Genomic DNA, 16,827 nt, shown 5'->3' with positions numbered 1-16,827 from the left:
ATTTTCAACTCATTCTCAATTTTCAGCTAAATAAACACAAAACATGAAAGCCACTAAAACTAAGGCAGATAATAAAGTGCTGTCAAGCTGTGATAAAGTCAGTCTTCACCAAAGATCCATCTTCTCCTACTGAGAGATCCTAAATTTGAGGCTGAACTAAGAATGACAGAACAGACAGCACTGAAAAACAAAAGTTTTCACTTGGTAAGATTTCCTTGTTTTCTGATTTTGATGGACAACAAATTGTTGAAAGTTACAACTAATTTAGAAACATGAGAAAAATGACAAAAAAGAGAAGGTATCAAATAAAAAAAATGTAAGAACTGTCAAGAAGGACAAAAATGACATTTTATTTTGCATCACCTTTTCTGTGTCCTGGAAAAACCTTTTTCATCAAGTCATGTGTGTTAAACATCTTTGGTCTTTCTTTAGTAATCCGTAGAAAAACAGATTCCTAAAGTAAGCTTAAATGTAGGTCTCATAGCAATTAAATATGACTAATTATGAAATAGAAGTTCTATCATTTGATATTCACAGAGAGAACTTTTCCCCAGAGTATTTTACCCAACATATCCTCCTTAGAATCATATAAACAGATGAGCTGTATTGATCTCACTAAGAACAGCCTGAACCTTTTTCTTATATAATGCCTTTCCCCCCCCCGCCCAAGAATATTTGAATGTAGGGAATATTTAGGTACCACCTAAGCAAAATAAAATTGCTCTGTTCAACAAACAAAATATTTCAAAAAACTACCTGTGTCAGTAATCATGCCACTGGCTGTTTGCTGATTGCTAATTGTTGCCATCATGTTCATCACACAGAAAAAAAAATGCCCCTGTAAGAATCCTGTGAACACTAAGGCTGATCTCCATGCATCAGGGTAAAGCAGCTGCCAGAAATCAGTCAGATCAGTGCTGAGAGTGCAGTCAAGCTTCTTGTGTACACTTAGCAAATATAATTATTTAGAACCTAGGGGTGCTTTCTGCTTGCTGTTGCTTCTATTGTGCAAACAGAAAATGCAACCCTCCCTGAGCAGGGACCAGGCTACAGGCTGAGGGCAATATGTTAACATACCAGGAATGTGCTTTCCACAGGGAATCTAAGGAGCACCTCAGAGGTTTTACTACAATCCAAGAATTGTAAGAGCAACTGTGGCCACAGCTGGGTTCCACCTGTTTGCCTCTCTGACAGATGTTCAGGGCTCTCCAAGCCCTCAGTGTAACAGCAGCTGTACCTCAGTCAGGGAACAGCCCACGTTCACTGCCAGGCTGCAGGAGCTGCAGGAGCTGCCTGCCCTGCCTGCTGCAGCAATTTGAGATCCCCCTTCCCCAAATCAGTGCCATGCACACCCACTGGTGTCCAGCAGGGATTCCTCCATGGGGGCTGGCTCTCCCTGACTCGGGAGCAGAGAAACACATTTATCCACGCCAGGCACAGCCTGACACGTGTTCACTCTCTAGCAGAGCTCCATTACAGGCTCTGTGCTCATTAGGGGTCACCCCTCCCCATGTGCAGCACTCTCATCAGCAGGTCCGGGCAATGGATTGGATCAGGAATCAAATTTAGCTGAAAAATGACCAGAAGACAAATCCTCAGCATGCTGAATTTAAGCAGGATCCTCTCCTCACCTTGTTCACCATCTGAACAGAAGGGACAGCATGGGCAAAAAGCAGCTGAAAAGCCAAGCAACTAAATGTTTAAGTACTGCCTCAGCTAAAGTAGCTCTCCAAATATTTCTTCTTGTAGCACGCTCCCAATAATTAGAGTTGCCCAGAAAAGCCAGAAAACTGACACTGGCATAGGTCTTGTATGCAGAAGATTATCTCTTCTGTAATATACACTAGCATTCTGCAGAATTTACTTGGGACTTAAAAATAGAAATGTGTAGGAAAAAAATGAGATTTCATATTAATGTTTGACAGCTAGTCTGTACAGGGACAGGTCTAGTTTTTAATGAATGCCATTTTTATATATATTTATATATATTCCCCTAAAACTTGCAAAGCTGTATGTATTAAATACAATGAGCACTATTTATTGCTTTATCCCTAATGTTAATCCTGTATATCTGACTATTTCAATAATAACAGAAAATTACTTTGTCAATTATATTGCTTTTCCTAGGCTGAAATATTAGAGATTAAAAGGCAAATTCAAGAGAATCCTATTCCCAAAGACAGACTGCACACTGGTTTATAACAAGCACTTCTAGACCATGACCAGTAAAAACATTCTCTAAAAGAAAGAAGGTGGTAGTCTGGACACTTTTTGGCTATTTGAAATCTGTTCTGCTTTTGCTGCATATTCCTAATCACATCATTTGTGCTTCTGGGAGCTTAGCCCCCATTTTCTTCTTCTTCTTCTACTATTTCCTGTAAATTAGCATATATTAGTTTATTTTTAGCTTTGGTAGAGTCCCTCAACACCATGTTTTCACAATGTCTCTCCTTGCAGCTGCTGTATTGCTGGGGAGGCACTATTAGAAACTCATCCATGACAGCTCAGTCTCTCTCAGTCTCAGACAACTGCTCCATGGATGTGATACTTTGCTTAGAAAATTATAATGTGATTTTCTTGGGAAATAGATTTCTTCCTTGAGGTAATTGTCAGGAATGCAAGATGGTCAAAGAGCTCTCCCTTATATTTAAATAGGTTCCAGGCAGAATCACAGATTATTTTGTTGCTGCTGCAGTTATTGTTTTTGCAGTAAAGATGGAACCATCTGTTCCTTTGAAGTGGTGCCAAATCAGTTGAAAATAATTCATTCAGGTATTCAGTGAACCACAAGGGCTGATGGTTTAAGGATTCTGGAAGGTTTCAGCAGGGAGCACCAAATGCACTTTGCCCAGTTTGGACTAGATTTTATTTAAACAGTGGGCTCTGGGTAGTTCAGGAAAGCAGTAAGTGGACACAAGAGACTTTCCTCTCTTTCTATCTCCTTCCCATATTAAACCTGCTTTAATGAGACTCAATGGCTACATATTCTGTGAGCATGACCAGCTCACACTATCCCAAGGGTAATTATAAATTATGGCCACAACTTTGGTGTAGTTCTGCACATCAGAAATCAATCTGAATGGCCCAGACCTGTCTGGTTGATGGCTGGTTTTTGTCCCCAGTTTGTGCTCTTGTGGGACAGCTCTGCCCTGGTGGCCATGTCTGGTGTCAGTGTCACTTTTGGGTACTTGGGCAGGACATCATGAGCAAAGAAAGGGAGGGAAGGACTACCTAGAACCAATCTGTGAGTGTGGACAAAATGATGGCTTGCTTGACAAGCCTCTGATAGCACACACCACACCAGCAGCAAATGAAAATAAAATCATTCCAAGGACCTCCTGAGCCTTTAACCATCCTTATTTGCAATGGTTTTCTGATGAAACAAACACCTGGCAAGTTGATGTTAGCTGGTGTCTGAGAGAGGATCATTTCTGGAGCATTTTCTGCTATGGGTTTTATAATGATGAAGAATTGTCTGCATAAATTTATAACTGAGTGGGTTAATTAAACATTACCCCTGGGCATCTGAACATTGAAGAATGTGTCTCTATTCTGAAAGGAACACTTAATCCTCCTCAGCCTGATGCATTCCCTGTATTATTTACTAATAAATTTTAGTTTATTTATTGCACTGGGAAAAAAAACCCAGTAGCTTAATAAGGTTTAGTTTTCTCACTTTTCAAACTCATTGGGATGTTAAATTTTAAATAATGAAAACCTATGTTGGAGCCCTCCTTTTTCCTGTAAAATATTGGAAACAACTGAACACAAACATGACTGATACTAAACATTGTTTAAAGAAATTATGGATAAAAGAAGCAATATATTAAACCACTGTGTAACACCTTCCAAAGCTGTGACAATTGAACATTCATTACCATCTTGTTAAACAGCTATTCTACCAGTAGTTCTAGCATCACAATGCAGGACCTTAATTAGGTGATGTTTCTTTCATCCTTTATTTATTAGGTTTTCAAGCCAAAATAATAATAAAAAAAGATTTGCAACTCTAATGAAGTACCATCATTGCCATATTTCTTTCATATATTAGTAATTTGTTAGTTAATATGAACCTGCATTTTCTATATTTTGCTTATGATAGATGGGCCAAACACAACAGAGAGCAAATAAAAATATTTACAATATACTATAATTTCTTTTGCAACCTAATGTCATAACTAAGAAACAACTAAATTTATGAATCAGCTTTGCACATTTGCAAGTCATGTGGATATGTGACTGACAAATATGACAATGTTTTTAAGAGCTTTATCAGTCGCAGTGTTAAAATACTGTACTCCCCCTAGTAAAATTTCACATGTGTTTGCAATGCAACAAGGTTATTTTGAGGGTTCCTTTGTCTCATGACTTTTTAGAGACAAATGACTTTTTGTCCTGGATAGGAAACAGCTTTAAGTTTACACCAAACAACTAAATTCTCACTTCACACAGTGATTCATCAGATATTGAAGCTAAAGCCTGTCCCTGGTTGAGAACACACTGTTATTCTCTCTGCACTTTAAACAATTCCTTTTTAATTAAATAAAAAATCTCAAGCTGTCTCTAGATATATTTTTACTTTATCTGGTTATCTCTAAATAGACAGATTTGGGTTTGCATTGTGTGAAATAATCATGTCAGACACAGATTAGCAGGAAGGAGGCATCAGAAAGGCAGGATGGATTCCTGGGTCCCACTGTGCCGTGGGGAGGCACTGCCAAGAGCTGCCCATGGGGAGCTGCTTTAGCTTTAGCAAGGCTTTCCTCTCCCAGCCCATCTTGTGCTGTGCCTCATTCAGCTGGCCTGTCTGTGCTGAATACCCACTGTTGCCCTGATTTTTTAAGTTTTTCTCAGCCTTCTGATGTTTACATTCTTGTAACAAATTTTCTCACACGCTTTCTGTAAATAACTTATTGTTTTGCATTCTTTCATGGAGGAGGAGAAACTTGATGGACTTTTGGTTTGTCCAGTGTCATTGGAGAGGTGGCACTGTCACCCTCCAAACCACTGTCACTTTTAAAAATCTATAAATGTTGGAGTCAGAAATTTAAAAAATCTCTTTTTGCCTTGGAAGACGCATGTCTGCATCATGTTATTTCATGTCCTATAGTGAAACACCCACCTCTTCTCATTTTGTCACTGCTCTTCCTGTGGCAGGAGACCTCCTGTCCACCCAAGATACTTGTGAGAAACAGTAAAGAGATTTCCAGAAAGGTGTAAAAGCTGGCCTAGGAAACAGAAAGAACAGAGAGCTAGCTGCAGCTGGAAAGTCTGAAAGTAGCAGAAGTTACAATGGTATAGCAAGGATATTAAACAATAGCACTATTGGTGAGTTCAATGTGCTATTGGCTAGAAAATTTCTTAAGTGCTCTGTAACAAAGAAATCTTCGGCTGCTGCTGGCTGTACATGAGTGTTTGCCATCTTTCTATTGTTTCAACCCTGAAATGTGGCTGAGGCTGCAAATAAAGCTCAAGGAACTACCCCAGCAGTCCATCCTGTTTGTGAAAACAAACTCCAAACACAAAACCCATCACCCAGCACAAGACACAAAAGGGAAAAAGAGAAATGGTGCTTATCACACTAATCTTGAAACAAGTCACATGCCCACGTGCTGATAGCAAGGATGCTGCACACATCAGTGTGGGTGAGTGTCCTGCAGCTGTGAAATACAGCAAGGTAAATAACCTGGCCAGCACAAAAGCTCAGTACATGCTGAAAAGTGCCTGTACTAATGCAGATTTTGTCACTATTTAGGGCTGGTGGCTTTAGAAAGTGCTGGTTGGTTGGCAGCAAATTTCTGCAACTTTTCGATATTCTTGTGACAGGAAGCTATCTGCAAAAAATATATAATTTCCTGCATTCTCCAAAAAATATATCGTTTTCCAAAAGAATAAAGAAAATATGAGTGATGTATATTTTGTGTATAGTCTGCCCTCAAATATGGAGCTTCTCTCTGGCCTAAAGTCAGGGGAAGAATGGACAGGCATCATCCATTCAGATTATGATCCCTGAGCAACCCTCCAAAAGGACATACTTGAAGATTTTTATATAACCAGCCCCCACTGAACATTATTCAAATAACTGCTTTGATGGCATAGGACTCATCTGTAAACAGTCCAAGCCTTCTGCGTTGCAGCTATGACTGAGGGGTTATGGTGCTTTTACTTAAAATTCTGTAAGTCATTATGAGCCTCTTAATAGCAGATGGATTCCGTTCTGAACCACATCAAATTCCAGTTAAATAAGGTTGTCAGTATGATAATTTTCTAGCTGGATGTAGCATGCAATTGGCCAGAATCAGACTGGTAACAGGCATTTAGTTTCAGTTTAAATACCTAAAACAGCAAATGCTTTAATCAGGCAGCTCTCATTAATAAAAAACAGTGATCCCTTCTAAGCTGGAGTATTTATGCTGCATTCCTGTACTCTGGAAGCACTGAATGCCTACATCTTTATGTGTATTAATTGGACTTCTCTATTCATACTAATGCAATGAAAATATGCACACACCAGGCATGAGAGCTTTTTAACTGAATGGATAATTGTGCCACAGGGAAGGAGTTCATCTTCTAATTTGTGACAGTTGCACTTACACAAAACTCCAGCAGTTCTGGAGTTGCAACGAGACCAATCATAGCTGATAAAATAATTCTGCTTGTAGAGTGCAAGCAAATACTCAAAGCAGAAATCTAATCAGCCTTTCTTGGTGGATGCATTACCTTCACATGTCTTAAAACAAAGTCAATGAAAATCCATGCCCTTGGAGAAGGGGTTCACAGGAAAAACTTTTGAGCAAGGGAGAGCGCCCACAGCAAAGGTGCAGGCAGAGCCACAGTAGATGTCGTGCAGCAGAACACGAGGCAGAGCCGTGGCACAGACCCCACACGGGTTTGGGAGGATGTTCACTGCCATATGCCACACAAATGTGCCCAAAAGGCGCTCAGCCACCCCCAGCACAGAAGGGAGCGGGCGGCGGAGCAGCTTTTCTCCCACACATGCACGGAGGGAACAGCGCTGCACTTTCCAGAGAGCACTCAGGTTGATTAAGCCTTGTTGGAAACGCAGAGATAAAACAGAAGGAGGAAATAATCTTATGTGCTTTAATTTCTTACTATTTTCTCTTTTTGCCAGAAGCTGAATCAGTGTAATAGCAAGCTTTGCTTTTCTGTTTGTAGAACAAAACACTGACTGCCAAAACATAGGGGTTTAGCCTTTAGGAAGTAGCTGTCCTGCATCCCAAAACACTTCCAAACCCCTTTCTTTTGCTACCGGTTACCCGTTCTGAGTCCACCTCTATGTTTCACAATTGCAATTTAAAAAATATTATTTAATTAACGTCCTTCGTTTGTATTCGCAGTAACTCCCATTTGTATGCACACAATTCACTCACTCTGTGGTCTATAGCTGGCAAATAACACCACTTAACAGCTGTTAAATAGGGTAATCACCTGTTGTTATCCACAGGTAGCTTTAATTCAAATGCTAATTGCTCTCAGTGCTCTACTTACAAACCTGCCCCAATGTCAGCTGCTGTCTGTGCCTCACCAGATGGATGGGAGCCTCGCATGGATCGCGCTGTCCCTCTGCAGGAAAAAGGTCTGAGTTATAAAAAACCTCGCTACCCTACAGTGCCACGAACAAAAAATAAAACGGCACAAAAATTAAACAGGGATGGTTCTTCAGACAGCAGGAATAGCAACAAAAAAAAGTAATGAATAGGGAAGATGAAGAAAAGGAGTGCAAACTGGACATCAAATATTGTATGAGCTGGTGCTTCAGCCTGCTTACAGTCACAACCAGTTAGCATTCACCATTACCAAACTCAGTTTGATAAAATTCAGAAACAGCTGTTACAGATGCATGTCAGCCAAAAGTGATAGGAAATGAGAGCTAAACTGCTTGAACAGGTCAGGTGTTGGTAAAAATCCCACTGGAAAAATAAAATTTCTAGCCTGATACAGGTAAATCAGGTAAATTCCTTTTTCTTTTTTTTTCCCCATAGATGTAATTCTTCACTAGAGAGATTTTATGATTTTTCTGCCTTCGGTAGAAATGCCTCAAAACTACACTGCACAACTACTTACTCCTAACACCAAGAGGCTTCATATTATTTTTTTTTCTAAAATGTCTCAAATTCACCCAGGCTCTCTGGAGGCACAGTTTCATGTTGTGCCTAATTTCATCAAACTGTGCATTGCTGCCAAAAGTGATGGTTTAATTCTGTCTCCTTTCCCCTCTTAACTCCACTGACGTGTTCCTTACCCTTTCCTCACATTAGATTCAGTCATTCTCTCTGTTTCTGGGATATGACTCACTGATCCAAAGGGACAGCAATTTATTTGGAGAGGAGATCTACATGTGAGAGCCCCCAGCTGGACTGGGCCAAGGCTGCTGTGGGACAGTGCCCTGAGCTGTCCTGTGCTCCTTGCTGTGTGCTGAGCTCCTGCTGCACAGCTGCAGGTTTTATTTTAGCTCCCCCACTGGAAAAGGACCATTCACTCCCCAATGCTATCAGATTTTCACACTGCACTGGGTGATTTTCCTGCCCTGCTCTCCAAAGGGCTGCTGTTTTTAATATGTGAATAAAGCCATCCATCAGTGAGATGAGCAGATCCTCCTTGCTCAGTTTTTACCCTTTGATCTGCTCGACTCAGATAATTCTGCTGGGTTCCAAGAACACAACCCAAACAGCTCTGGATGGATACCTGCCTTTCCACAAAGTAGTGGCCTCAGAAATGTGGCCAAAGTGGTGGCCTCAGGAAATGTCTGCTAGCACAAGGCTACACTTTTTCCTGCCTCCTACAAATAGCAGGTAAACATCATCACAGGTGAAACCTGGCTCTGAGAAAGGAATCAAATCCTATAAAAGTCCCATATTAGATAGATCTGCAGCAAGCATTGGCACAGGTTTCAGTTGTGGTCTGTGCTCACTGTACTGATTGGAGCTCCGGCCTTGAAGAAAGGAGCTGCTCAAAATTCCCGAACACAATCTTTAAATTTAAAAAACTTGTATTAGACAGTTCTACATCTTGTGCTTATGATGAGCAGGGAGGGATGAAAACCTATTAAACTCAGGTCACTTTATCTCTTGGTGTCCTGCTTTAGGGACATAACTGAAATGAACATCCTGCAGCAACCACCACTTATGTGTGAATGTTCATTTCAGCAAAGTCAATTATTTCAATCATCAAAAGGAAAGAACTGCTTGTTTGACAGTTATGACTCATTAACATACATTTCATTTTGATGAGCATTTTTTAAATTTTGATTTGCATATTTTGCTTACAGGAAGGGAGTAAAATAAAATATTTGTAAAAGGATGCAGAACTCATGCTTTGATGAGCTCTTATAATCTCAATGAAAAGCTGTAGGTAGGCCTGCTTTGCCAGTTTGAAAGCTATATTTTGTTTGATTCTCTTTCAGACTGCGAATAGAAAAACAAAGCTGCCAAATATAGTTGTAAAGTTGAGAACAAAAAAGTTACATGCAAAATTCTATGTTTAGTATAAAAATACATTTTAATATTTATTCAATCTTGCATGAAAACAGAAAACAAATCCAAAAAGCCAAGTAAAAATTTGAACGCTGCTCTTTCCCTATTTAAGTCAGAATCCATCCACACTTTCATTTACTTTCAATTAGAAACTGAAAACCAGTTGGTCAAATTATTTCTTTCATTTAACACTGTATGAAGAAAAGAAATAATTCAAACAACTTAAAGAGGGCTTTTTTGTCACTTCTCAAGGAAAAAAAAAAACCCACATAAATTAACAAGTAACCTAATTTTCTTTTATCCCAGAGATCACAGGTCAAGGAATCATTAAGCAATTTTCATCCTGAAACAAGAGAATTGCAGTTTACTCTTTTGTCAGCTATACCAAGAGATTAAAGATGGCTTGGTGTGAGGATATGCAGCAATGGGAAAACTTAACCCTCTGGGACTGAGCCACAGCTTTCAGCTGGTTCCTGAAGTCATAACTCTTTTTATTATGAGTCACAAAAGGCCACTAATATCTCTTTGTATCACTGCTCAAATTAGGAGCCTTACTCATTTCCTTTTTCTCCCACACTATAAGTTCCATGACTGTTATATGGCCCACCATAATTCATTCAGGAAAGCAGCTTACCTGGAGAACCCAATCTATTTGAAAGTTTACTGATGCTCACTTTGATTTCAGTAACTTGTGTCGAGTACAGCTGACAATGACATGACAATTAAGCAACTGAAATAATTTTTGATACAACCAGACACATATTTTGTTCCCTTAGAAGTATATAAGGGAAAGGGCACTAAATTAACCAAAACTGAGAGAGGAAACACTAGAAATTGCAGTTTCAAATCTGGCTTCTCTCAGATCCTCTCTTTCATGCTACTGGTTTTGGAATGACAAATTTTCACCCACCAGGTTCAGTGTAATTCTGGAAATACCTGTGGAGTGTAGGGTGTGAAGCCACCTTTAAACACGGAGAGGACCCCGACCTTACCTCAGACAGGGCTGGTGTGGCAGGGATGTCATGGGCACAGGTTTTGGGTCAAGCTGTTATTTCTTTTCTGTTTATCTCTATATCTGCAGAGTGAATTTGAAAGATGAATTAGATACTTAAATAGGCCGGTTAAACTTTTGAAAGCTGTGTACTGATATTCCCTGACAGCAAGAGGGTGACGGAAAGTGTTTGGTACAAACCACTGTGAGGAGGAGGAAGACCTAAACCTCTAGATCTCCTGCTAACAGGCTAGAAACTGTCTCTGCTTTGGAAGGTCACTCTTCCTCAACTCTATTCTTCATAACTTTTGGTAAAAAACCACTGAGTTGCATAAATCCTGGGGAGAGATAAACAAAAGCCTAGCAATGGCTTTTCCTTGTATAACTGCTCCTGAATGGAGGCAAACCCCTCTTCCTCAAGCCAGTGATTTCACAAGTAGCCTTTAATTTGATGTTCACAGGTCATGATACTCCTTTAACAATCAATAATGGACTAAAACAACATCACAGATCTCCAGGTCTGTGCCACAAGGGCAGCAGGAATGTGCAGCATTTCGGGAATCACACCATTTCAGGATGGAGCAGTGGCTGTGCTCCCTCAGCCCACCAGTGACCCAGGACAGCAGCTGGTCACCCACCCTGCTGGTGGCCTGGGGGATGCCACAAAGCCCTTCCTGAACCAAGCACTCCCACCGTGTCCCTGCAGCCTTGCTCAAGTGGCAGCAGGTTTTCAACAGCAAGGCTGCTGCAGAGAGAAATCTCTCAGTGTAAAGTTTTGGGCCACTTTGGGGGCACTCAGAGCCACCTTGCTTCTCCTGCAGCTATGATCTGAATCACAACCAGGTGCTAAATTTGGGTTAAATTGTTTCAGTCATTGAACCTTCGCAGCAATTTCCAAAGCCCAGAGTTGCTAGTCTAAACACTCTTTGTAATTATGCTTTCAAATAAAACTTCAAAAATATCACACCATGGAGTGAATTATGTTTAGAGGCTGAAATAAACTGGGGAGGGGAGGAATTTTTACTTTAAATGACAGATTTTAACCTCAATTATTAATCTTCAAACATGAACAAACACTTCTAGTCCCTGAATCAATTGAGAATTTATTAACTGTCAGAGTATTAAAAGGCATACCTAATACATGTTACAGAGAGCAATTGCTGGTAAGTGCTCCCACAGTAAGGCATAAGGAGATGTGAATCTGGGCATGTCTGTCAAACTTCCTGGCAAATGACATATGAAGAAATCACATTTTTTTTACAGGCACAGGATCTTCAGGGTATAAAAATACAAAAACTTACAATTTTTTAAGACATTTAGTTTTAATATATTAATTACCATAGCTTCTTCAAAATTCTGGTGTGAATTTAAAGTCTGATCCATAGTAATTATGATACTTCAGTTAATTTTGCCATGAATTAATGTGTGGTACCTCCTGATTCATCAATAGTAAAACTTCATTTCCTTTAAGTAGCATTTCTTTCTATTCCTCAGGAAAAGTTCTGAACCTATTGAAGTTAAAATACTGATGGAAATTAAATTATCCTGTGAATAAAATCAATATTGCTTTTCTCTAAGGAGGAATAAGCTGCATATTTAACATTAATCACCTGATAAATTTATAAGAGATAAATAATGAAAAGTGAAAATCAAAAATGAGATCTTTTTTCCAGCAGTAGGGACTTGATTAAATAGGTCAAGAAGTCGTGAAAAATAATTACTGCTTCTTTATTTGTCATAACCACTTTTAAATGGGAATTTGTTGCCTGGTTTCCTTAAGTTAAAAAAAAGAAACACAATAATATTTGATTTTTTTTACACTGTCCAAAAGAAAAGCTCTGAACTAGAAGGCTGTTAATGATTTTGAAATAAAATCAATGAGCTATAGGTTCTCTTGTACTTTTCTTACAAGAGATAATTCTCATAAAAACTCATTGGAATAAAGCAGAAAGTGTTTGGGTTAGAAGTCAATGAAGAAAATATAACCCCAATATAAAGACTGTCATAAGAATATGGTACATTTGTGTCCATGCCTGTCTTCATTAAACTCTTTGCTACAGATATAAATTGTCAGAGAATTATGAAATATCATGTTCTTCCCTTTATAAAACAATCTGTTAATAGATTAAGATATTAACTTACTATAATAAACTATTTTAAGGATTCTTTTTCCTAGGTTCAGAGTGGCTTGTGTGGGAAAGACAAATCTCTTATGCCCCTGTCAGTCCTGCTCATTAGAATTTAGTCTAAGGGAAAGGGCTCAGGTTAGTTTCTTTTAAGTGAATGCATATTTGTGGAATAAAATTCCAAAGTCATATATTCCTCACGCTTGGAGATGCAGGAAGTGCCTACCTGCACTCACCCATTTCTATGCTTAAAATTGGAATATTCAGACACTTTAGGCTCCAGGCTTAAATGGAACCAGGGCTCATATCCTGTTGCTCTTCAGTCTCCAGTAAAGCAACTTGAAATGCTTTGTTTGAAAATCTTCTGCACAAAAAATATCTGTGAGCCACAGTGTAAATGATGTTCAATTTTTTCAATAAGAACATTTGAAATGAAAGCAATTTTTTCAAAATGCAAATTCAAAGTAGACACACTAGCTTTAAATAGCAGGTTAGCTCCCACTGAAGTTTTGTTCTGATATTACCAACAATTTTTTCCTATGTCTTTTTAATATTTAAAATCTTTTCTTTTGCATTCTAGGAAAACTAACTTCAAGATGTCAGCAACTCCTACAGTGGAAGCTAAAGAAAGTTGAAATCTTTCAATGTATTCTGCAGTGAAACCAGCAGAATTCCAGGTTATATTTTACAGACATCCAAAAAGCCCAGTCTCTGTAAAAACAAAACAAAACACATGAATGTGATGTACATGTGGTCAAAGGTAACAGGACAGCAGAAAACTGAATACAATTCCATGGAACACCTTCCAAAACCTCATGGAGCAGGACTTGAGGCTCATCTGCACAAATGTTAGTCTTTTTTTTAACCAGAAATGGACCTTACATTTAGGTCAGAATATCCATGTTCTAATTGAATTAAAGGCCACTTTATGTGGAGTCTTTCAAGACACTGAATGCTAACTGCCCCCACTCTCCAAGAACCCAAATATCTCCATTTTACCCTTCTCTAGGGGAGGCTTAAGGACAGGCAAGAGTGCAAAGAACAGGTAGTTACTGAACTTGATTGTGCTTTGAATTTAGTCCTCCTTAAATAGTTGAAATTCCACACTCAGCTGAAAAATGGTTCTCTGAAATGATCTTGCTGCACTAAAAATGACTAAACAGATATTTAGCTGGTGGAAATTTAAAAGAATTATGTCAGTTCACCACTGTAAAGTCCCATCACTATCATGGAAGCCCTTGACAGATTGCCCTCAGCAGTGTTTAACAAGGAAGCAGTCAGAAATCAATGATAGCACCAAAAAAAGTTGAGGCAATTTGTAACAATACTGAGAAATGCCATATAATGCATGTAAGGGCTATCAGTCATCATTCACTAAATGCAACAAAAGAGACATTGGGTTTTGCTTTTTTCACATACAGAAATCACACTGGAATAGAAGGAGCCATTTACACATGCTCAGAGTACAAAAGTTTAAGGTCACTAGCTTTTCCTTTGTAGCAATCTTCTGTTAAGTCTAAATGAGGATTTGTAATTGTAAGCTTGGATAACGTCAACATTTACCATTAAGATTACAGAGAGTTACTGCTGTATTTTGGATTAGGTTGTCATGCAAGCTATGTCAGAGCAGTTTTTTAAAACTATGATTATCACCTAGACTTATCTGGACTTATCACCCCTGCACAATTAAGATTTAAAAGCCAAATCACAAAAGCCAAGATGAAGGAGTCAAAAACAGCCCCGAAAGGTTTCTGATAGCTAATCCTTTGTATTGCTCTCACTCGAATGCCTGCTATCTCTTTATACCTTTCCACATCTGAATGCAGTGAGGGAATTTAACTCAATGCCATACACAGTGAGGATCTGCAGCACACAGAGCACAGCCTGCCTGAATATTGTTCCTTTTGTCCCATCCCTTTGTCTGAGGAGTCAGCTCCCTCAGCTGGTGTAAGAGCTCCAGAGAGCACAGCCCATTTCATGCAGAGAGAGGCCAGGAGGTCAGGGGGTTAACATCTGCTGTAAATACCACAGGGCTTCTTGGCCTGAATTGCAGAATGAGATTGCTTGATGCCTCTACACTGCACGGGCTGTGTCACCCTCTGCCTTACTGCATGACACAACTCGGAGCACAGGGGCAGGCAATAAAAGGAATAATGCACTCACATTTTCTCCCAGAAACGCACTGTGGAAGCCTGTACATACCAGTAACAAGTATTCCAAACCAGCAGAATCTTAAAGCACACTGACTTCCAATTCTTATTCAGCTCTTCAGGTCTGAATTGTACACAAAGAGATTTTATGAAGGTACATTTATATAGATAAGAATCTAAAGCAACAGACTGCAAAAAAGTGCACCAAAAGATCAATTTTTGATTTGGGTATTGAGGTCACAGCCTGCTCCTATTCCATTAAAGGATGTTTTTTTTACTGAGTTCAGTGGAGCAAGGGGAGGACAAACACTTCCTGCTAAATGGATGTTCTTGGGGCAGCCTTGGCAGCTCTTTGAACAGTTACTGGAGAGTGGGAGATCGCTGAAAGGCTCTGACCTCCCCCGCAAGCAGCTGTCAGCACAGCAACACTTGAAAGCTTTTCCATATGCTTTTCTCACATATTTGGTAAATGTGATAGAGGAAGCCCACTTAATGCTCCCCATACATGGGTTTTTATTCAGAGTGTTCCTCTAAACAGAAAAGCAGAGATGCTTACTGGAAATAGTTGAAGGCTGGTTTAAATTATTCTCATTAATCACTAGTTGCCTATCCATCAATTTTGAAAATAAAAGAGAAAAAAAAAGAGAAAGTTGCAACACTGACTTTGGAAGGACAAGGAGTAGTAAATACAACAGATAATGTTCAAGAACAGGCTGGATGGGGGCACAGGTGTCGCAGACATCTTTCATGAAAAATCCTTTCTTAGGATTTTTCCTTGTGAGAAGCTGCAGTTTCAGCAACCAAAGTAAACAATGGTTATCTGCTGCTGTGGAATGCAACAGGTAGACCTGTGATTGGTCTCCTGTAGATGTTTAGATTTACTGACCACTCATAGCAAAGCTAACTCTTGCTCTCTGTCTGACACAGATCTTTGTTATTCATTCTTTTCTATTCTTAGCTTAGCTAGCTTCTGAAGAAACCTTTTCCTTTCTATTTCTTTTTAGTATAGTCTTAATGTAACATATATCATAAAATAATAAATCAAGCCTTCTGATCATAGAGTCAACATTCTCGTCTCTTCTTCATCCTGAAAACCCTTGTGACCACGGTCACACACAGGCATTGGAATGAGATTATCTACAAGGTCCCTTCCAATTCAAGCCTATCTATGATTCTGTCATTCTGTGATTCTGTGGCAATCTTACTCCTGAAGAGGATACCAGAACCAGATAAGATCATCTAGAGCAGTGTGAAGATAGACTGTGTAATATCAGTTAACTTCAGGTCAGACTTTGGTCTCATATTGAGGTATTTTAGATAATCTCCGTTGCACGTTATAGCCTCAGAATTATGGTTATACAGAACTAGTGAGAAGCTGAAGATTTTCATTGCTAAAGGAGAAGTTAAATTGTACCTAACACTATTAATAACATATCACATATTCAGTGTCTACACTATTTTAGTTATAAGAGCATCCTCCTCCACCTAAGGCATTAACTTTTTGTGATATAATGCTGCTTCTTTCTTGTGGGCATGGTGAATTTTTAAAAAGATTGCATCTAATGGGTGAGCACAGAGTAAAGTGTACCATGAGCATGACAGATGCCAACCCTGTGTGCCACCCACCCATTCTGTGATCTCTCATCACACCTGCACAGTGCTTGCACTGTCCAAAAAATGAGACCTCCTTTTCAAAACATTTAAAGATACTTGGATATGAGGAGAGACAACATAGCAAGTTATATTGTTGTGTAGAATTAAATACAGGGACCATTTTGAAAGAGTCCACCAATGGACTCCATGGAATGTCCCCAAAAGGCAGTGAGAGGATAAATCACAAACAGCAACAGCCTTTAAAAATGCATCAGTCTTCCTTTTTGTACAAGCCTATATAAACACACAAATTTATACACCATAACAGGAGAATTTTCCAAGTCCATGAGAAGTAAATTATTTGTATATGCACCAATAACAGTGGCTGCTTTCTATAGCCAGACTCTTTTGTGACATGTTCATCCACTAAATCATTTTATACATTCCACAAAAGCAATTTCCCAATTATTCTA

The 16,827-nt window shown here is 39.2% G+C and overlaps 1 long non-coding RNA gene across 1 annotated transcript in view; it reads right to left on the bottom strand.

Moving 5' to 3' along the window:
- The window catches only part of LOC143694898 (uncharacterized), an 85,679-nt gene that overhangs the window by 47,556 nt on the left and 21,296 nt on the right, over positions 1-16,827 (bottom strand). Inside the window, exons 6-8 of the long non-coding RNA XR_013183696.1 lie at positions 10,487-10,569; positions 7,514-7,584; positions 5,123-5,228 (exon numbers count right to left, since the gene is read on the bottom strand). This is a non-coding gene — a long non-coding RNA (uncharacterized LOC143694898). The remainder of the gene's footprint in view (positions 1-5,122; positions 5,229-7,513; positions 7,585-10,486; positions 10,570-16,827) is intronic.

This window comes from Agelaius phoeniceus, chromosome 10 (genome assembly GCF_051311805.1).
Source record: "Agelaius phoeniceus isolate bAgePho1 chromosome 10, bAgePho1.hap1, whole genome shotgun sequence".
NCBI lineage: Eukaryota > Metazoa > Chordata > Aves > Passeriformes > Icteridae > Agelaius > Agelaius phoeniceus.
Note: the sequence above shows the minus strand (reverse complement) of the source record. Positions and strands in the feature narration are given on the sequence as shown.